The sequence below is a fragment of the Triplophysa rosa genome, linkage group LG3, assembly GCF_024868665.1.
Source record: "Triplophysa rosa linkage group LG3, Trosa_1v2, whole genome shotgun sequence".
NCBI lineage: Eukaryota > Metazoa > Chordata > Actinopteri > Cypriniformes > Nemacheilidae > Triplophysa > Triplophysa rosa.
The window spans coordinates 2,975,356-2,998,221 of NC_079892.1; the positions used below are offsets into that span (position 1 = coordinate 2,975,356).

The 22,866-nt window shown below is 40.5% G+C and overlaps 1 protein-coding gene across 5 annotated transcripts in view; it reads left to right on the top strand.

The window, feature by feature from the left end:
• The first annotated feature begins 1,417 nt into the window (after positions 1 to 1,417).
• The window catches only part of plxnb2b (plexin b2b), a 109,584-nt gene continuing 88,135 nt past the window's right edge, over positions 1,418 to 22,866 (top strand). For 2 of the 5 annotated variants that reach the window (XM_057329395.1, XM_057329392.1), the window contains exons 1-3: positions 1,418 to 1,728; positions 14,614 to 14,732; positions 20,166 to 20,306. The gene's annotated coding sequence lies outside the window, so the exon portion shown is untranslated. Of the gene's footprint in view, positions 1,729 to 1,803; positions 2,057 to 14,613; positions 14,733 to 20,165; positions 20,307 to 22,866 lie in introns of those variants that run through there. The other 3 variants (XM_057329394.1, XM_057329391.1, XM_057329396.1) reach the window with 2 other exon arrangements.

The following is a 22,866-nucleotide window of genomic DNA, read 5'->3' on the forward strand; positions in this document are numbered from 1 at the left end:
AGGACACAAGCGGAGGCTGTTTCCCGGCACGGATCTCATTACCACATCTCTCTGTTTTTCATTTTCGTTATCTCGCTATTCTCGTCTCCTTGTCTTTCGTTTTTCTCACTTCCGTGTGTCCTCAGCTGTGAGAGTCTGACTCAGGGACGCCACTCTTGATTCATCCCACGAGTCTTTGGGGCAGTGCCTGCTTTCCTCCCAGACATGCACATTTGCATAACCATAAATCACTCTGCAAAAGTGACACTTAGTAAACAATGGGGCTCTGGAACTCGGCCCTCTCTCTCTCTCTCTCTCTCTCTCTCTCTCTCGTGTGTGTGCGGCTACAGGTTTCATTCAACCTGTCAGAAACATTTTCTGATCATTATTCACCCCAAATTCGAAAGAAAGAAAGAAAGAAATTATTTTGCCTATATCAAAAACCTATTTTTAAAACCATTTAGATTTTATGCTATATGCATATTTTTATAAAAGTAAACACCCACCCTATTAATATAATGCAAAAAAATCTGTAATGTACTGTAAAAAAGCCATTTTATTATTTAAATTGTGTGGAAACATCTGTTTATATATCATGTAAGTATGTTCAGTGTTCACAAAGAAAATTCTTTATAGATGACATCTGGACATCGGTACATGCTACAGCCTGCTCTCTCTAGGGGCCCTGCGCAAATAGCAGCTCTACAATTTACAGCCTCTTACAATAGAACCCTACGTAGAGATCCAAGTTTGACACTTTAGTGTTTGATTGAACACTTCATATTTTGCTCCACCACGCAGCGCGACAGAAATAAGAGAATATATTGGACGGCCCTTGACAGAAATAAACTACGCCGGGTCCCACGGCAGCGAGATGGATGTGGAAGCGTGTTAGGTTTTCACAGGTGACTTGAACTGTTGGCAGATTAAAGAAATGACGGAGTTTGATGTGTCAGGAAAGTGAAGGTTGTGACTTGCCGAGTGCTGACTGCGCTCCATAAACCTCTAAATAGAAAATAGTCAAATAAAACGAATTGAAATATGATGGAGAGATACGTCTAAACTTTTCTGATGGTACTATGGTAAAGTGATGATGATGTGAGCGGGACATGGACCCATGGGGGAGGGGGGGTAGTCTGGGGGATAATCAGCAAAACTTCAATATCTGTGCAACGACTCATCCCAAATATAATTCTACACATATGGTGTCCATAAGTCATTTTTAAATCATATTTATTTGACCATAAAAACTATTACTTTCTTTCTTTTGCTTATGCAAAGAACGAAAAAATAAACAAATAAAGAGATTTTGAAGAGGTTGCATCAGTGAAATATCTCATAATCTCCCATCAAACGCATAGGATTTAAATCAAAGCACTTAGTTCGCCATCATTTCTTTGCGTTTTCTGTCGTTTAAAGCCCTCAGCATTGAAACGGGGAGGAGACTGACACACGCACACACACCGGGCTCGTTCCTCCGTTCAGCTCTCCGCGACCGGCGGGCACGAGGAGGCGAGCGCGATCGGACCTCCCGGGTGTGCGCGCGAGTGTGTGCGTTCGCGTGCGTTTCTTTCTCACCTGGATATATCACGTGATCAGGCACCTGGGCGTGGATCTGGCGTGCGATCTGTTATTTTGTAGCGGGAATCCCGGAACCGCAGCTCCGCGGCGCAGCTGAAATGTGAACTTTCCGCGCACCGACACCGGGAATATATCTGACAGATTTCTAAAGGCAGTCCGAGAGCCAAGGTGAGTGAATGCCTTCATGTCCGATCTCGTTTTGACACGCTCACACATTTGGCGTTCCCGTTATTGAAGACAGACAGTGTGGAAAGTTGCAGCGCGCGGTTACGCGTTCGTCATTTAAACGCGAGCAGATGAAGGTGGGAAACGGACGCGCGACGTGCGTTTGTTGGGTGACATTGAAACAGTAGAGGAGTAGATCGTGAAGCAGCGAGCTTACTGTCCTCATCGGACCCGGACATAATTCGGGATCTGTTTGAACTGGGGCTGCGGGATCAATGACATTTGTTTTTCAAGCCAGTATAATTTTACAGTTAGGACACAGAGAGCTTTCGTAAGTTTTTTGGCATTTCCAAGTGTTTGAATCAGCATTCGCTAAATATGTGTTATGCATTGTTATAAGTAGTAAAGTTATTATTCATAATGGAAGGTGTCATAAAGAGCATCTAGCTTTTTATTTTTCTCTACAAACAGTTTTGAAGACAGTATGTCCAACATTGTAAAAATACATTGACAGTTGTGACAGGAGTGTCCTGCATGGCATTTATCTACTTAAACTATAACATTTTTTCTTCTTCTGTGCTTGCACATTTTGTGATCTCATATTAGTTTGAATAGTTTGTCATTCTTTAAGAGTTTGTTGTCAATTGATATCTAAATAGTTTCATTAGATTGATGACAAGTAGTGATGAAGTTGGTACATTACAAGTGTAAGTTGTGTCTCTTCCACACGTACATACAATCAATACAATCAGGACATTGTATTAAATTTAGTTTAAGACCACGTTCTTTATTCCCCCCCCCCACATGGTTTGTTTTTGTGTGTCTGTGTCGGATACAGTACACAACAGGTCCATCTCTCTCTGTGTGTTTTAACTGTGTAAATCTCTCCGTTTGTAGCACACAGGCTCTCTTTCACTATAACGCCCTGTTGTGCTACTAAATTGCGTCTTTATGGGCTTCTTCTGTGTGTCTGCGCGAGCTCTCCAGTGAAAGGGAGGAGATGTCTCGGGGGGATTATCCTCATTAAATGGATCTAAACAAACGAGCCAGATTAGCCCGAACCTCACCCCGTGTGGGGGCAACGGAGCCGGGGTGGGTGTGGCACGGTGGTGAGAGGCAGGGTTTTTGTAAACGCATGCCATCTGCACGCACCCGACGTGAAACCAGGCCCCACTCGTGCCCGCGGCTTATCTGCCTTTCTCCGAGCGGTTGGAATAGAGCGAGTGCCCTCTTATCTGAGGCGTGATGAATGCGCCCCCTCCACGCAGCTGAACGATTTCATTCACCTTCCCAACGTCCCTGTGTTTTACACTCAGAAATCATCTGTTACCCACAATCACCCGCAGGGCTGTCAGTAAAACCGCTCCGGCCCGAGCGCTCGTGTTTATCAAACGCTAAATAAAGAAGTGGCATTTGTCTGATGTTTGCCCGAGGATGGGATGGTAATGTTTGTATATTAATTTCTATTTTTTGTGTCAGGCTATTTCTGCTTTTACGTTCACCGTTTTTTCTGTAACGCGTGACTTCCTCTTTTTGGAACGGCCTGGTTTTCCATCAACAAAGAGGTTTTTTTATAAACACATCACTAAAGAAGAAATGGCACAGTGCTTCCTTGTTTCCCGTGGTTTGGCTCGTAAGCGTGCGCCGACGTTGCCAGCTGCTCTTTTAGCCTCTTGGATTGGTCAGGAATCTGTGCACTTAAAATAAAGCTTGTTGATATTTGAGATTCCTGGAAAAGTCTGACGATGTTCCTGGTAGGCACTAGTGTGTTGAGACTGGCCTCAAGCTTGAAGCTGGACTCTGATGTACTTGAATAGTTTGGCACGCGTTTCCTAACTCCATGGCCTCGGTTCTGCCCCAGACGGGAGGTTTGTTGGTTTTGTCCGAGAAGAGACGTTGGAATTTCCACATTAGATTCTTTTTGTAGTTCACACTCACAGTCGGGTGCATGCCTGGTTAGTAAGAAAAATGTGTCCTAAGTAGGTGTGGCACAGTAAATGATTACTAACTAACTAACTAACTAACTAACTAACTAACTAACTAACAGTGTCAAGTGAAGCGCAACGGTGCATTTTGTTGGTTGTTTGGTAATGTCTAGTCATCTTGTGCAGAGTAGCTCCGCCCACAGCTAAATCTCATTGGTTTAAAGTCCGGGTTGGATCGCCTACAGACTGAGATTGAAAAACATGTTGGAAATCTTGTTTCTAGTGGACATTTTTTTAGATTTTTCTTTTGATAAACAATCATACACGCTCCTACATACGTCTCCTCTATAGAGTTTCAGAAGAGATCTCGACAATATCTCAAAGTCTGCTCAGATTTGGAAGTCAGACATTTCAATATAAACATTTCTCTTGAAGAAGTAGGTCTTGTTTGCCATAAACTGCAATGGCATCGACAATGATGTTTTATGGGGTGTAACGATATATTGTGGCACAATACAAAAAATAAGATAAGTGTTTGTTTTTGACTATATAAAAAGAGATCTCAATGTGTGCTCAGATTTGTATTCGGAAATCAGACATTTCAATATAAACATTTCTCATGAATAAATAGCTAGGTCTTGTTTGCTATCAACTGCAATGGCATCGGCATCGATGTTATGCGGGGTGTAACAATATATTGTGTCACCGCACAATGTATTTCACGGTACAAAAAAGATCTGATAAGTGTTTTTCTCTATAAAAGTTTAGTCCTTTTGGTTGAGGCGCCACCACATGACCTGTTTTTATGGGGATTAGATTTCTTAATTCCTTTTTTAATTTCATTAAAAAATATAGTTTTATGTTTCAGTGACAGACAGACCAGTTACATTTTTAAAATTAAATCAATTTTTTTTTTACAAAAAAAATGCATTGAAACCTTGAATGTTGTCAATTGTTTTATATTATGTTTTATTGTTGTTTTATGTACAACAAAACTGAGAAAAATATTGTTAAGCTTTTGGAAATCAGTCGCATTTGGAAATTATTCGAATTTTAGTTCAATTGAAAAAAGTATAAAATATTGTGATATCGTATTGTGAACCTGTATCATATTGTGAGCTGTGTATCATTGCACCCCCAATGTAAAATGCTTAAAACTCATACTAGACATTAAATATCGTCTCTTCTGTGTCTATTTTTATTTCTCCGAGAAGTTTGTTTGTAGTCTGCTTTCCCTAAACTCCCTAGATTCCCACGTTGAGGTGTGAGCTCGATATCTTTGGTCTGTTTGTGCGTCAGTCCTACAGAATCTATAAGGTCTCATCTCTGGTCATTATACCGCTGGCGATGTGCGAAGTCAAGAGAGCAGTTTTAATGCCCCCGCCGGCCCGCATGGCTGGGATGAATCAGATTACAGAGCATCATGGGAAATGACGGGCATAAGGTGAGATCGCATTCATTCTCACGCTGGCTAATCAACAGCTGGCCACAGATCTGTGCCGCCCGGGGGTCTTTGTGCAGCGAAGAATCTTATGACCCCAAGCATCACATGTACACCACTGTACGCTGAACCGACTAAACCACCACCGTCTGCTTCCTTTCTTTATTCCTTTTCGTCTTTGCATTTCATTTGCTGACGGGGAGAAATCTCTTAAGCCTTGTTTTGGTCGCACAGATGAATTATGGGGAAAAAAAGAGTTTTCTAAAGAAAATAACACTGGAATGTGTAGGAGGGACTTTTGCACATTACACAAAACCCTTGCCTGCAGGAGAACAAGATCTCCAGCTTTGGCTTCAAAGACTCTCATTACAAGCATAACACGCTATCAGAGCGGCCCGAGACCGTGGCGTACCATTACCGCCCCGTGTGAGAAAGCCAGCGCTCCCGTCTTAAGAGTGGCACCCGTGTCAAAACTCTGCTCTTCCACAGACACGCTCTACGGTACGGATTGAGGTTTGGAGCGAGCCCAGACGGCCCCTCCCGTTGAAGCAAATGGGGCAAGTGGGGATTAGGCCTGGTTCAGGAATAAAAGAAGAATTACTATTGACGGTCTTAATTAATCGAAGACTTAGTTTATTCTGGGAAACTGCCAAGTCACTGACTATTATAGTGGAAAATCCAGTAGCGATTCCAAACGCACCCCTTTGTTGAAGTAGTTTGCGGGTCTGAAAGACACGAGCGCTTTCTTTTGTGTGTGAAAATCTGCTCGGGTGCGAATAATTCGAGACGGCGAAACCTAAATGAGCTTTTTCCGTGTATCATCGGGCCCACGCTGGATCTAAAGCGCGCCCCAAACTTTTTTGGGGGATAATTTGATAAAGCTTCCAGCCATCAATAAGTGTGTAAAACTCCCGGCTCAGCGCAACGCTTTTAAAACCCATTGTGCAGAATTACCCATTTTGCCCCCCAAAAATGAGCATAGAAGTTTCATCTGACTCTGTCTTTCACCAAACGCTTTATGACGCCTGCCAAAATGTTTCCAATGCAGTTTAACCAACGATGGATTGAGGCATTATTTCATAATCTCTCCGATGAACCAACGCATGCTTTATTTATCCGGGCGCACAGAGAGATTTAACGGTTGAACCACTCTCAGTGAAACGGATAAGTGCAAAATGATAGATCCCCTCCACGAGCGTGACGTTGCCGCACCTTTGTTTCCAAGAAGGGTTGTTTTTTCCCATCATTCTGGAGGGGAATTCACTTGGGCACTGAAGGGTGTAATTCATTTCCACAAATCTGAGTAACGTCATGTTCAATCTGCAAACAGAGCACTTGCTTCGCACGGCGATGAGTTTTAATTACTGACACCACATCTTTGGTAACGTGGTGGTTGTACGGGCGGTGTTTTTTTTTTGGCACGTATGGTCGGTCGGGGGCTTGAGTCTCATGGCTGTTATTTATTGAATAGATGAGTCTCTATGGGGCCGTAACGTGAACTATGGGTCATATATTTGGCAACAGCTGGAAAGCAAGGTCATACCAACCTGGGCGAAGAAAAAGCTGGTGCAATCTGGCAAGACGTCCGTGAAGAGGTGAGATGATTGCCAAAGACAGAAATGGATACAATACTTTATTTGTTGTAATATTTTATTACATATTAATTAAAATAAATAAGTATATATTAATATAAATAAATATTAAAATAAAATAAAAATATATTTTAATCGTACATTTTATTTGATTAATTTTATATTATTTAAAATATACATTTATTTTGCAACTAGGTGTACTACACAAATAAACACATAGGCTATTAAGTGTATTTGGTGTCTTTTGGTTTGTCTGTGACCACACAGCCTTTTTGATGTCAACGTAAAAGCAAAAGACAAGCTTTTTTGTCCCTTTTGAATCTTTAACTTGCTTTTACTCTCCTTTCTATACACAATTATATGGTTAGTTGCTTTTATAGTTTGCATTTAGCGTTGTTTTTACTTATCGTCCGTGACTCTGCCAGTTAAGAATCACTGCTGAAAATAAAACCATTGGTTGCTCTAATGAGATCTGAAATCTCCTTTTTTATGAGGTCGTAACCTTTATTTCCGACACCACTGATGACAATAACTGGTAAGCTGGTGATATTGTCTGTACTTCCCTTTTTCTCTGGCTGTCAGACTAGCGCAGCTCCTGTTTTGGTTCTGGTACCTGTAGGAGGATCTGGGGACCAGATGCATGTTTGGAAGTGACCCAGAGAGGCTTTAGGGTGATAGGAGCAGACCTGCAGCTTTGGGACTTCCTACGGAAACTTTCTAATGCTGAAACGCAGCCAGGAATTCCAGCTATGTGCCTCAAACCCAAAACAGAGAGAGAGAGAGAGAGAGAGAGAGAGAGAGAGAGAGAGAGACAGACTTTGAACCCTTTGATTTTCATGTTTGTTGTTTTGGTTTCGTGAACTCAGAATCTCTTCCTCCCTGCAATTTTTCTTCTGACTCCTACAGCTTCCTTGCTGTAGTTTCTATTTCTTGTCATTCGCACAACCTCACTTCAGTGTTTTCAGTATTCCGGCAAGACACGTGATGTCATATGACAGCAATCTAGTATACTTTTCAAAACGTCTATTGAAGAACAAACTTCAAACTATTTTACTTACTAGTATGCAATATACACACTATAGTCTACACCACTCAGTATTCACTAGATGGTAATCTAGGGTTGCAATTTGACACAGCCGTGCGCTGCATTTGTATGTTTTTGTCTCTTTCCCATCCTCATGCCTGCTATCTGCTTGCTAATTTAGACCCAGGTTTCGTATCGGATCACAATTGGTGATCCAATATAGAATTGTTTGTTGTATTTTAAAGGGATAGTTCAGCCAAAATTCTCTCATCATTTACTCACCCTCATGTCAATTTAAACCTATGTGACTTTCTTTTGCAGCACACAAAAGAAGATATTTTGGAGAATGTTGATAACCAAACAGCATAGGCCTCCATTGACCTCCATTGTATGGACACAAAACCACTAAGACATTTCTCTAAATATCTTTGCGTTTTACAGAAGAAAGAGTCATATTCCGTACAGGTTGGAATGACACGAGGGTGAATAAATGATGACAGAAATTTTATTTTGGGTGAACTGTCCCTTTAACCAAACACAGATGTTCTCAAAATCTAACTTTACTTTTAATAAACCGATGTAAAACATTGTTTCCTTTCCATTTGAAAGATAAGGCTATTTATTTTTGCTAACATAGCTCAGCGCACTCATATTAATAGTTGCATTTCCTATTTAGCATTGTTTCTCATCCTTATCAGAACAGACCGCGACCCATATTTGGCCTGCGTGTCATTGAGAACCACTTCCTTGGTATTCATACAAAAAACGTGTTATTCCCATGCCCAAAAACATTGAAACACCTTAGTACCTTTTGTAAGTGCAAGCGTGTAATGAATTCACAAGTATAACTGGGTCTCATCTGGAGGGTTGAGATGTGCTTCGCTGCACAACAGATCTTTTTTTTGGTCTAGAATCCTTTACCCGAAGGCGATATCCCAGAATTCAAAGTTGGGAGCTGAGCAAAGCTGTAGTCTCTCTGGATCACATTCCTGACTGCATTTGTTTAGCGTTTAAAGCGAATGACATCACAGTCTGTGCCACAGACCCTATAAACGGTTTAAATACATGCTAGCATCTGCTCGCAGACGTCAAAAACCTGCCACCCTGCCTTTTTTTTGCGAATGCAAAAGTTTTACACAAAACCTCACTTCCTACAGTTGTGCACAGATGGTTCCCGCTTCGTGGTTTGCGTTTCGTTTGATGTGCTAGCATGCGTTTGAGGTTAACTCATTCTCTCACTGTTCAGACCTTTAATTTGCGCCATTAGCTTTAGACGGTGGTGCTGGGATCGTGAAACGTTACAGATGATCTCACGGCTCTTTTGAGGAGCTATCGTCCAGCGTTGATGCTACTAGCGCATTGCTAAACTGCAAATGAGTGTTTTTGTGCTTAAATGCACTCTGGGATCTCGTTTTAAGATTAGCTTGTTTGTCTGATAATTGGCTTGCAGGAGTTTTGCTTCCAACAACCTGTCACGTCGAAGCCTGCAAGGAACAACGTGTGATTTGTAGACTCGACTGTATTGAGATCCACGCACAGTTAGAGATCTACACACATCTGTTCTTCTGGAATATTTAGAGAACGGCTTTACTTCACTTCTTTGTTTTTACTTTGGTTATTGGCTGGGTTGGTTTTTACGCCTAACCCACATCCCGCTGGGTTTAGTGTCGGCCGGAGTTTATTTTCAGTCGTAATGAAAACTCTCAGCTTTTCATAATCGGCACGTACTTTCACTGCGAGAATTTACATAACCATAAACCTCTTAAAAAGCCACTAAAATTACATTGCATTCCTAATGTGGCTCTCGCAGACGTGCGCAAGCGTTGACAAACAATCTTCTTAACATTTTTATGACCTTCCGGATGACAGTAAAAGTCCACGGCGAGGCGAGAAACCGAAGGGATAGTCTGTTAAAGTAAACGTGGACGCTGTTGGTGATCAGCTTCACCTGAAGTTCTCGGGTTTTTCTGCCGAGATCCTTTTATTGGTTTGGGGGTGGATGATACTTCGCCATAATCCATAATATATTGTATTTACAATCCCTCTCAGAACCTGCTCGGGGTTTTGTGTGAGAAATTTGAATGAGGTGATAAGATTATGCCTTTTCTTCACAGAATTGCGTGTGTCGTGAAGTTCTTTGCACTTGCTCTTGGTATCAAGGTTTTTTAACAATGCAGAAAAACACTTGAAAGGTTTTAATATTTCATGCATTTTCATGTTTCATGCAACCACAGAAAATGTTTTTTTCTCTGTGCTTCATCTTTTATAGCTTGATGAAGTCTACTGTATAGTGAAATGTTTTCATTGTATTTTATTGCACTTTTATTTTATCTGAGGACAGTTTGATATTATTGAGATTTCGTCAAAACTCTAGAGGAGACGTTGTGTTTTTGTTCTTTCAGGAGAATGATCGGAGAAGCAGAAGACTTGATCAACGTAAAACTGCTTGTAAGAAAGAAAAATGACACAAGATCTCTTTAATTTCTCATTTAGTTCTCCTGGACATGAATGAGATTAAATGGAGAGCAGATGAAAACGTTTGCTTAAATCTCATGTGTGTCTCAAATATTTATTATGAGAAAGAAAGTGTCACAAATGTCTCCGTTAGTTGAGAAGAGATGTCAACAATGTCTCAATCTGAGCTCAGATTTGTCAAGTCTGCGATCAAAAGTCAAGATTATTGAAGATCTCAATATGAACTCATCAAATTTACCCAAATCCAGATGGTTTTACCTCTACAATCTACATTCATTTGACACCTTCGTACTCTTCTTGGATTTTAACAATTGTCTCATTTGTTTCTGTTTGTTCTCCTCAGCAATTTCAGGAGAAACATCTAAGACTGAGTTAATACTCGATTGAAACACAGTTGAGAACTCTGAGCAAATAACATTTTCTTCTGGTTGTGTCCAGTTGGTGAAAAGGGAAGTAGTTTTAGAGGAAGCTAATGGTTTTGATGACAAAGAAATATATGGTTCTTTTTTTAGTTTACATGCGTATATTGTCCACAAATAAGACCGTGTATAAGAATTGTCAAATCTTAAAGGAATAGTTCACCCAAAAATCTGTATAAATTTGATAAATGTCTTTGTTCTGATGAACACAGAGAAAGATATTTGGAAGAATGTTAGCGATTTTCAGTTCTGGGACATCATCCACTACCATTTATACAGGTATGAAATTATATGAGCGTGAGTAAATGATGACAGAATTTTCATTTTTGGGTGAACTATCCCTTTAAACGGTCTCTATTTTTTCTCATTACTCTTTCACTCAATCATAGGAGAAACAAATGAGACATCAAAAAAGATTCGAGAGTTTTCTTTGCTATCCGAGTGTTTGATGAACTCCAACCAATTTAAAGCATCCAAACACAGAAAAAAACAAGACCTGACTGGATCTGTGGTGTAAATCCTGCAAATTGGGTTTGCGCTGGCAGGTTTTCTCAACAGCGGAGAATCTCATTAGGAATCTCCCCGTAAGCTCATTAAACAAAACGCAGTCGCCGCGTGACACGCAAACCGTGACAGAGAGACTGACCAGAGCTTAGCCCGAGGATGAATGAGACTCGTTCGGAGCAAACAGGACAGGAGCGAGGGACTCGTTGTCCTTTCCGAAGTACGCTGAACTGCCGACAGACCTACGCTTTGTGAAACGTCCCGGTGTCGCATCTTTAAGAGCAAGGGTCAAGGCTCCTGCCGGGTTAAATGGCTTCTATAAGCACACGCTTTAAGTGACTAACTAAAAATAACGCGGCGACCCAGTCAATCCAGAAGTAATTGCGGTGGAGAGGCTAATGGTGTGGCTAGCCCCCCTGTAGAGCCCAGCGGCAAGGCCTTTCTCTCGCTGATAGATTTTAAGACCAGAAGATTCGATTTCCGCCAGCAAGAGCACTCACTGAATGGTTTAAAGCTCAAAGCTAAGAGAACCCAACGCAGGCCTGCTGTTTTCATTCACAACAACGCAGATCGATTTTGTTTGCCGCGTATTAGCTCGCACGCACACCTTTCAATAAATCCTCAGAGTTTGTCTTTCATCTTAGCCGATACTTTTCATTTTGTTCTTTCGTTTGGTGCACAAGCTCAGGTAGCAGATCCACGATTGTCAAATACCGATCAATAATTTAGTCCTGTGAACAGACGTGTCCAGATCTGCGTCTCTGTGACCCGTCCTTGAGCCAAGAGCGTGTGGAAGCCCATTAGAGCGTGTTTTTGTGTCTGGTGTGCGTGTTCCCTGTGGCCACGTTTGTGTATCAAAGAAAGTGATCTCATTACCAGGTGTGGGTTGCGTTCAGGTGCCAATCTCACGGTTGGGTTTAGTAAGGCTGGAGGAGGGGGGCCCGGACCCCTGCCGTCTTAGATCGTCTCATCTCTTTCCAGCATCATGCAGAGAGCCCGTTCTTATCGCCCGAGGGCCAAGGGGTACCCAAGTAGGGTCACGGTCGCAGGACAAGGATACGGATACTCCCGGATCGTATGAGACATGCGTCGTGCTCTCATCTGTAACCATGTGCGTCTGGTTGTTGAATCAGGTCAGGTGATTTTTTTTCTTCTTCTTAATGGCATGTGGTCGAGGAACAACTTGTAGAGCAGGGCTAGTTGACTTTGAATAACTTATTTTTTGTATTTTGATAATCAAGCAGGTAGATTTTGTTGATCTGTTGTATGAATATTTTTTTTCACAATGAGTCATTGTGACTGAAAATTCAACCTTTACATTTCTTTCCATGCATGAAATGTCAAAATTTATAAGCATATATCACATATATCTGCCAAATTAAATACTTAACTTATAAAAGATATTTCATGTGATGTCGTTCTTTTTTTTTCTTTTCATTTGGGATAACAGCGGCAACGTTCTTGCCCAGTTGTTGAGCTTTCAAACTTTATCTTGTGTCATAATTTTAAAGTCCACACTAAAATTTTAGATTTTTGTTTTGATTGTAAACTTATCTAAACACAGATTGAGACATTGTTTTTGATATCTCATTTATGTTTTTTCAGTCTGAAGATTTTTTTGTCTTTTAAAGTACTCATTCAATTTAAATACTTAACAAAGAAGTTATTTTGTGCGGTTTTTCATCTTTTGTTTTTTTTTGGAGTACATGGTAGTTTTTTCCTATTATTAAATTAAAGGAACATTTCACCCCAAAATGAAAATTCTGTCATCATTTACTCACCCTCAAGTTGTTCTGAATCTGTATAAATGTCTTTGTTCTGATAAACACAGAAAGATATTTGGAAGAATGCTTGTGACCAAACAGTTCTTGGCCACCATTACTACCATAGTAGGTAGATTACAAGCATTCGTCCAAATATCTTTCTCTGTGTTTATCTGAAAACACAGACATTTATACAGATTTGGAACATCTTGAGGGTAAGTAAATGATGACAGAATTTTTAGTTTTGGTTGGGTGAGCTGTCCCTTTAATGATAAGGTTAGACGGCCTGATCTAGCAGCGGTGATTTAAATGTTATGTTCATGGGGCACTTTGGCAGTTCTTGAAGTTTCTTTCCGAAAGTCCTCAAGTGTCATTCAATCTCAGGACCGCTCTGATAAAACGAGGTCTGTTTTCAACGTTCTCGGGCCGATAACAACACTTTATCTCGCTGTTAGCGAAAGCCTCTCACTGTCTGTCTCTCTAACTTGGAGGCCAATAATGGACGGCTTGAGGCCAAACTATAGAAGATCCACCCAATACCATCGCACACAAGCGCACACGCACAGACACAGGGATGAGAGGAGAGAGAAGGGACTCTTTGTACATCATCTGGCTACTGATTCCATTAGAGACCTCAGACTGCACAGATGTCCATCTGTGCTTTAATTCGTTTTTAAGGTTTTGCCATCCTCACAGAAAGATGTGTTTACTTTTTCGGAAAAAAGTGGCATGAAAGTAAAAGCAGCTCTTGAATTTGGCAAACTTATTTATGGTGTAGGGCAAGTTTCTCTTTCGCTGTAGTCATGCTTAGGCCTAAAAAAACACATTTCATTTATATTTACGCATTTGCTAGATGCTTTTATCCAAAGTGACATCAAGTGCATTCAAGGCATTCAAGGTCCACACACATCTCATAAAAAAGTACAAATTCTTATAAGTGAAGTTTTATTTAAGGTTGATTGAGTTTTGTGAATCCTTCAGATCAATTTTTTGTCTCTGTTTCTGAGCACGCAAGAATTCCTTCATCCGGGTCGCCGCCTCCAGTTGGGACTCGTGGGAACCGAGACAATTTATTACAAATTTAACAATTGCTTTTAAAGGACAAGCCATCGCCTCCAGTTGTCATGACCCATTTGGCAGGATAATCAGCGCTTTAATTAACAAAGTCGGTTCGGAATATCAATTAAGACGAGTTTCTCGGCCACCCGCGTGCCGTTCTCCTTTCTGAAACCGGTTTACGTCGCCTTCCTCGCCGGTAATAATTTGTAGCTGTGGGCGAACGAATGTGATTATGTGACGAACACGCCTCTGTCGTTTACAACAATATTGCTTATCTAATGAGAGGTAAGGGCGAGCGTCTGCCTGAACCGCAGCTCGTTTGTGCAGTTCTTGCTTTGCATATTTCACCTGGAAGGGATGTTTGGATTGAAATAGTGGAATCTGATTCCAGATCAGCGTAAATGGGGCACTAGGAAACATTTTTCACGAAACGCCCTAACGTGATGTGGCATGCGGCTGTCTTGTCATACTCGGTATGCATCAGGTCCGTATCGCGCTACGCAAGGAAACGCACACAATGTTCCTCAGAAAAACATGTTTGTTAACTGTCAGTTTGTGTCATCTGTGGCTTATACGCAGAATCTAAAGATTCCCCACATCTTGCTTGTTCATGTATTGAATATATTCATTTTTATTGTGTGTTGCTTTTCACAAAACAGTAAATAATCTTTTTTAATCTCCCCCAGTGAGAAGACGAAGGCGAATTTGGCGAGAAAGAAAGAGCCAAAAGATGTTTCTTGTAGATGTCGGAGGAGAGGAATCCTGAGAGGAACCAGATTCAGCTGGAGGAGCCCATCGTAGTCCGGTAAGACACCTATTACAAAAAATGCACGTATGTCAGATTTGATGTGGTACATGTATTATTTGAAACATTATTGAGATATATTTCTCCTCGTGGATCCGTTTAACACATGTCACCGACAGGTCCGTGTAGGACTGGTTATACAGTTGCGATCTCAGGGTTTTGCAATTGTTGCAAAAGGTGCTTCAAAAGGTTCGTTGATGCTATAGAAGAACTTTTTGGTTACATAAACTTCTGTTTCAGAAAAGGTTCTTTGTGGCGAAAAAATGTTCTTCCGATTATAGAAAAGGTAAGAAAGAGATGGTTCTTTAAAGAACCTTTGACTGAATGGTTCTTTGTGGAACCAAAAATGGCTCTTCTATGGCATCGCTGTGAAGAATCCTTTTAAGCACCTTTATTTTTAAGAGCGTTGTCTCGAAGGCCAATAGAAAAGTCTACGGATGAGGTTTTGTTCCGTTAGTTGTAGATGTTTTCATTTTTGTACTATTTCGATTCTACATGTATTCAGTTTTCTTGGCATGCAGTTTTTTGGCATGTTGCTTTGTGTACACTAGTTATTGCGAATATATAGTCATATTTTGTCATTTTCTTTATTACTCAAATTGGTAGCTGATCGGTGGTCTGCTTTTGTTTACGTGCCTTCTAAACTGCAATCCATAACTTTTTTGTCTAAAATAAACAAAAAATCTGTGAGTGCGTACTTACCTTGTCCTGATTCGCAGCGGTAAGATTATAATAACGATTAATAATTTGAGACGTCGGTCTGATTTCATAACTGTTAGTTTGACGTCATTTGACTTAAAATGACAAAGAGAAGTTTGTAAATTTTATGTTTCAAACAGAGATGGCGCCATAGTTGCGAAATTTACGGGTTGCAGTTTTAAGACTCTTAAGTCCAATTTTTACTTCTGTGTCGGACCTACGCCGTAGCCTACGCAGAGCCGCGTACCCTACGCCGTAGCATGACGTGCGCCTTTCCAAAACTGTAACAATGTATCAATTCGACACGGACCTCAAGCACTGTGATTGGTCTGCTTGAACCCCTCCCAAAGGTAATAAAATCATCGATAGCGGTGCGTTTACTCATACGCTTTTCCGAATTAATTATCTAAGTAAATGATTTGTTTGCTTCTGAAGAGGAAACTTCTACGAATGCATATGCAGTGAGTTCAGTCGCAACAACAGCTGTGTCCACGCCTTTTCTGCGCCAATTTTGACTTTAGTAAATACCGACAATGCGTTTTTTTACGCCGAAAGAGGCGTTTGCGCCGCCGCAAGCTGTTGGTAAATCTGGCCCTTAAACTTACAGGACCTCTGTCGTGATCGGCTAAGCTCAGGTGTCCGGCGCATGCCGTGCTCATGATGCTCGGAATTCGATGACCTCATCCTTCCTGACCTCCCCAAACGGAAGACGACAGGAGAGAGAGTTATGTTGTTTGCATTGTAGATGTCATTGCTTCAGAAAGCAGAATCACTATTAGGCATCAGGTAATTGAAAGCGTTGGGGAAGGACATAATGATGAAATGCTGATTCATTCTGAGAATTAAGTAGTTGCCGGCTGAAGTTAATTATGGCCGGCTGTTGGACACCAGCTGCAGAAATTACAAACGGATGGTGTAATGACCTTAGTATTAAACGGAACGTCCCAGGAGGGGAAATACATTTAAATATGAAGGGATTTAAAACGGGCCAAAGGCCAAATATAAGGTGCGTCTTACGGGCGCGAAATTTTAATTGGGCAACGTTGAGATACAGTGTATGCAGATTTCACAAGTTCTACCGCGTTCTTCGACTGGTCGAAAAAGAGAGCATCGCCTCAAACTCACGCTGTTGGTTGAGCTAATGTTACTGTGTCGGAGTTATTTTTAGTTAAAAGCGCCACAGTGTTTACATGCACATTTCACTAAAAAGTGCACTTTACTTTTTAACTTTAAGAGTTTCACCAGGATTTGCAGAAAAAGTCTTTGAGAAAAACATTCTCACCTGTTTGTCTCGACAGACAAACTTGTTAGCTAAACTTGGATTACATGCCATCTTATCTGCCATGATGATAAAACATCCAGACCCTGCTTGAGAAAAATGTATTTAGTCAGAACAAAAATCAGTTTCCATGTTGAGCTGAACCGTGCAGGCCTTGACGTAAGTAGATGCTTTTATAATGGCGTCAGTAGGATTAATTTGTGTTTGTTTTGTGAAGTGTCGCTCGAGTGTAGGTGTGGTGAAGTGCTTTTCACCGCTGATAAAACAAAACTTAAGTGTGTTGAATGACATTGACGGTTGTTTAAGATCGTGTGATTATAGAACGTAAACAATGAACTGTCAGGTGATGCTTTGATGCTCTCGGCAACATGTGAATACTGTAAAAACCATCCTTTCTTAGCTTTTTTCTTGTTTAACAAAATAAATTGATTAAAGCAAAAAAACTGTGTTAAATATTAAGGCTTTTCATACTATTAAGAGAGTATAAATAATATAAAATAAACAAAAAAAATACAAATAATATAAAAAAATAAATCAAATTTTATAAATTAAATTAACCTTGTTCATATTGCTTACGTTGTTTGAATCATAATATGTAAATGTATTAAAAATATATTTAACAAAATTTTGTGAGATTTATGCTTTAACAAGAAAAAAAAACTTTTTAAACTTACATATTGTAACACAATTTATGAGTAATTCGGGGAGTAGTGTGTCATTTTTGCGTCCGTTATCGTACCAAACACTTGCTATAGAACTATTGATATTAACTAGAATGTCATTGTTAATATTTTTGTAGCTCAGACAGCGGCGCGTATTATGACGTATTAAGACCTCTTTTGTCCGGATCGCACCGGATCGTGTCGTTCGCCGCTAGACGAGACGGGGTGTGACCGTGACCTCTACAGATGATTTAAACAGTGGCATAACTAACCCTCCATCCCTCCATCCCTCCGCTAGACTGAAGTCTGTCTCCAGAGGTCCTGCTCCATTACCTGAGGGTCTCTGTGAACTTTCCAGTCAAACGGTTAGTCGCATTAGTCTCGTGCCGTGGCAGATCTTACGCCGCACTCCTCTCAGGGATATTAGAGCAGTTTTCCAGCCGGCTTAATGAGGTGTGCGTTTTTGTGTTTGTCCGCACGTGTGTGTTTGAACCCTTGGTAATGCATTACATTTGTGACATTAAAAATGAATGCCGGGCCTTTATCGCTCTCGTAATATCAGGCCGCAAGAGGACGGTGTGTACACCGGACTCCACACCGAGAAGTTATGAAGAGACCTTTTGCTTGTGAGATTATAAGCAAAACGTGGTTTTTATATTCACGTAGCATGTGAACGTATGTTTTAATCTTAATTCTTAACTTTCTGATTTACTGTTTTAAGGGATAGTTCACTCACAAATCTTTTATTTACCCTATCAAAACTTGTATTTGACTCCTTCTTCAGTGGAACTGAGATGAGATATTTTGAGAAACGTTTCAGTGGTTTTGTTCAAGTCAATGGGGGCCAGTGTTGTTTGGTTAGCAACATTCTTCAAAATATCTTCTTTTGTCTTCTGTCATTCAAAGTCCTACAGGTTTGGTATGACGTAAGGATGAGTAAATGATGAAAAAACAAAAATATTTTTTGGGTAAACACTCCCTTTAAGTTTCACTATGGCACGCAAGGGATTCGTATACTGAAAACATGATGTCAGAGGTGCACAGATGGCATACTATTTCTGGTCGATTTTTAAAGTATGCATCTGTTCACGCTTCCTGGGTTGTTACCCACAACCCCTTGACCCACACTGGGGGATTGGGTTGCGACGGTTCGCTGAAGACGCAGTTTTACGACACGGTAGCACGTCCCGAAAACCTCCATAGTGTCCAAGGTTATTATTATAAATGATGACAAAGCCGAAAGCCAAGCAGAAATAAGCAAAACGTAGCTAAATATATTAATTAAAGGTGTTTTGTTTTTTATAGTAAAGTATTTTCTCCTACCTACACCAAGCATATGCATAGACGGCTATAGATAAAGCCATTTGCATGTTGAGGTCCCGAGAATAATGTCTGTGGTATTTCAGAAATATGTGGAAATATTTGATATTTCGTGCATGTTCTTGTTGAGCATCATTATCTTGCATCTCCTTGGAGATAAGTCACATGGCATGTACAGATCAGGTGATTGGCTTAGAAAGTTTTGCGGTCCTATAAGCAAAAATCTGAGATTTTACCGTATCATCTTCTCCAGGTATTGTACTCTCTTCTTGGCCCCAGATGTTTTTGTTTTCTTTGCTCAGTGGTTCGGCGGTGACTCCTTCATCGTCGTAGGTTGTTCTCCGAGCGCTGCCTGAACCGGCGGGTTAGTAATCAGGTCAAACTCCCCAGCTGATTTAATGCAAATAGACAGCCGTCTGATTCCTCACCGTCCACGTTCTCTGCTGGGATATGCTGCCGTACCGTTATCTGACCGACTTTATTTGTCAAGCGCCCCCCCAGATCTCTCACCTGCCACCTGAGCCCCTTCACGCTCGAACGGCGCAGGTCACCTGATGCTGTCGCGCGTGCGCGGGATAAAGGTCAGGTGTGTTGTCTCTGTGTAAAAGTGCTTACAGTTTAGAGAAAGCCGTGACGAAGCGCTCGACCGTTCACCCAAACATTCAAATTGTGTCATCGTTTATTCACCCTCATCAAGTGTGTATATGACTCTTTCTTCTGTGGAACACAAAAGAAGATATTTTGAGAAATGTCTCAGTGGTTTTGTGTTCATACAGTGGAAGTCATTTGGGTTCGATGTTGTTTGGTTAGCAAAATTCATCAACATATCTTCTTTAGTGTTCTGCAGAAGAAAGAAACGACATGAGGATGAATAAATGATGAAAGAATTCTCGTTTTTGTGTGAACATCTCTTTAAACAGATCAGTGAACGTCTATATGGGGACAAATGTTACATTGTTTTGAGGTTTGGTTGCTACTTTTAACAAGCTTAGGTGTTTTTATTTACTAATTAATATTTTCTTTAGTTCAAACCTTCCCTTCAGCTTTTACACATTTTAGCCTCTCGTGATTCCTTCTGCGCGCCATTAAAGTCTCTAGCCATTTTAACAGCCTCTTTTGTCCGTGACCGTACGTGTTTGTTGGTTCCAAGTTTCCATTTACCGTGCGAGGTTTGGGATGAAGCCTGACCAGATAGAAAACCGAAAGGCCCCTAAAAAACAACCTAGGCCATCATCTCTTTATGGCGGCCATTGTTGTCTGAAAATTCACATCTTGTTTATTTCTTGTCTGCTCCTGCTTTTGTGTTTTCTCATTTTTGGTTTGTATCTGGCTGGAAATTGATAAGACAGAGTCCCTGACAATCTAAAAGGCTTTGTGTGTGTGTGTGCGTGTGCGTGTGTGCGTGTGTGTGTGTGTGTGTGCGTGAGGAGGGATACAAGCGGGCTTCTTGTTTATCTAGCTTGCCTTTTCCAGATGGCGTGCAGCAGAAAGAATCCACTTCTTGACACGGTCTCTTTCTCTGCCTCATTACCGGACGGCTGGGGGCTCTCGCAGGAATCCGGGCAGGTTTTCAGGGCCACAACACGCGCTCACAAACAGACACACATCAGTGAGGTAGAGTTCTGAAATGAGGAGGCAAACACCTCTCCGTGTTTTAGTCCATTGTCTGTTTATGATTTGTTTACACAGTTTCTAGATTTGAGGGATAGTTCACCCAAAAATAAAAATTCTGTATGTGGGACTTTCGTTTGAGAAGATATTTTGAAAAATGTCTCTGAGGTTTTGTGCCCATACAACGGAAGTCAATGAGGGTGAATGTTGTTTGGTTACCGGCATTCTTCAAAATATCTTCTTTTGTGTTCCGCGGAAGAAAAAAAGTCCCTCTGAAACTTTATCTACATGTGTTGCTGTTAAACATTGTTAATAATGCGAGTCAGTGCATCGTTCAGTCTCACATTTCATAATATTTGTTCTGTTTCATTTCTTGCATTGTCCATTATCGCAGGATGTTTTTGTGTCTGTAAACATTTTGCCTTTATTCTCATTCTAATGGCTTGTGATCCATTAGGTGTAATGGATATTTACAGGTTTATACATCAGTAATGGTACAGTCCTTTCAAAACCATCGCCAGTCAATCAATACCAGCCTTTGTTAGCGCGAATGGGTTTTGCTGCATTTGTTGCTGTGTTGTTCGGTATGAAACGCTTTTATAGGGCAAAGTGCACAGATTCTTTCAAAGTGAGGTTTATTTTGAACCCGTAACGCAACAGGAAGCGTTGCTTCACCGCTGGCGGTAATCACGGTCTATTTTTGAGCATCGCTGTAGACGGCGCGCTCAGCAGAAGATCCACCGTCCTGCAGCTGTAATCAAGCACACCTGAACAAGCTAATCAAACACCACTTGTAATTTGCATACTTACACCGTGCGGTCAGAAAGTGGTGATGAGAAAGTACGCACTTTGAAGTATATGGCAATGCTGGGTTCCAGACACTTTGGATTTAGGATATTTCCCACCTCGACCTGGAAGTAATTTCTGGAATGGGTCTGTGATCATCTTGTGACCCAAATGCAGCACCACTGCATGCTTCACTTTATATGTAAATAAACACTTTGAATATTGAAATGTTACTAAATAATTAGTAACGTTAATGTTTTATTGTTACTAATCCAGACGTTTTTCTAGGTTTGAGGTGGGAAATATCGTAAATCTGAGGTATTGAGACTACTTCGCAAGATGTATCAATTGGTCCAGAAGCATTTCCAGTATCGATTTTTCTAGTTGTTTTATTTACGTTTTTTAATCTGAAATGTATTGTTAAATCTTAAAAATATTAATTTAACACTTTAAGTTGGTAAGAAATGTTCTGTTGGTTGTATTTTGTTCAAACATTTGTGTAGTGTTAAAAAACTGAAACGGGTTTTTCTGGACCAACTTTGTTTGTTTACATCTTCCCGAAGTATAAAATTGCTTGAAAAAGCTTAAAACACTATGCACTCTTTTTTACATTTTACTCATAGTTTTTATTGTTTATTTTTAACTAAAGTTACTGAAAATAAAAAAACCGTTTCGTAGCTTATCGCAGTTTGCAAAAGCTAATGATGATTAGCAGTTTGACCTGTGGGACACAATTTTGTTTGTTTCTGTTTGACGTCATTCTTAAATCACTTGAGCATTTCACTTCCATCAATTGTGTTTGTCTAAGTATGGATGTTCTCTGTCTTTTCGTTGTGCATCTATTGGCCGTCCTGTGGGTCATCTTGCTTTTGCATGAGATTCGATTAAACAGGTGTTGGTCTCCTTGTTGTTGTGTGTTTGTATTGATAGACGCTCGATTGGTCCGTCAGATAAGGACGAGCTTGTCACAGACCACCGATCCGACGCTTATCTTTGCGTTCCACTGCTGCCTCAGTTCTAATGAGTGATAGAATCCCTCGAAACCATTATCGAGCTCTTCGTCTGCCAATACGTTGACTCTGGCGGGCGCTTTGTTTGCCTGAGGTGATTATTTGTTTGTGTAAAGGTGTGTTTGTGGCCAACTGTTGATAGGGTCAGATGTCATTCTTACTCTCGGTTTCTATTACTAAAACATGTCAGTTCAGTCGGCGGCCATCTTGAAAATGCCTCCCCGCAGCTATTTTCAAGTCGTGCAGGTAGAGGTCTTATATAGTTTATTTTATGCTGCGTCACGCCATGTCGCAGCTCCCATAATAACGAGACGTTGACGTCTCTTATACCTAGGTTTCTATGGCAACACACCGTTTTGTATTTGTTGTATGTTTGTGCTTGCAGTAATTTGAACTTTAGTCTAAATTGACTGCCATTTAAAAGAAATGATTAAAAAAATAAATGAAATATAGAAAAAATGATTCATAATTAAATATTGAGAGATACTGTAACTACTTTATTACTTTCACTCCTTACTTTTACTTTTGCAAACGTTGCGGCAGTCAGGAGGTACATCTTGGATCTTTCAGAAAATGCGTAGTTTACAAGTTGTAGTTTTTAAGGTCGATCATGTAAAATCACAGTAATTATGCAGGCCATGAATGCACTTTTACGAATATTTATTTACAAATATATTAAAGAAAAAAAATATTCAATGTATTTCATAAAATATTTTTCATTTTGGTCTATAGTAGATTTATGCATTTGCAAATCCTTTTGTTTCTGC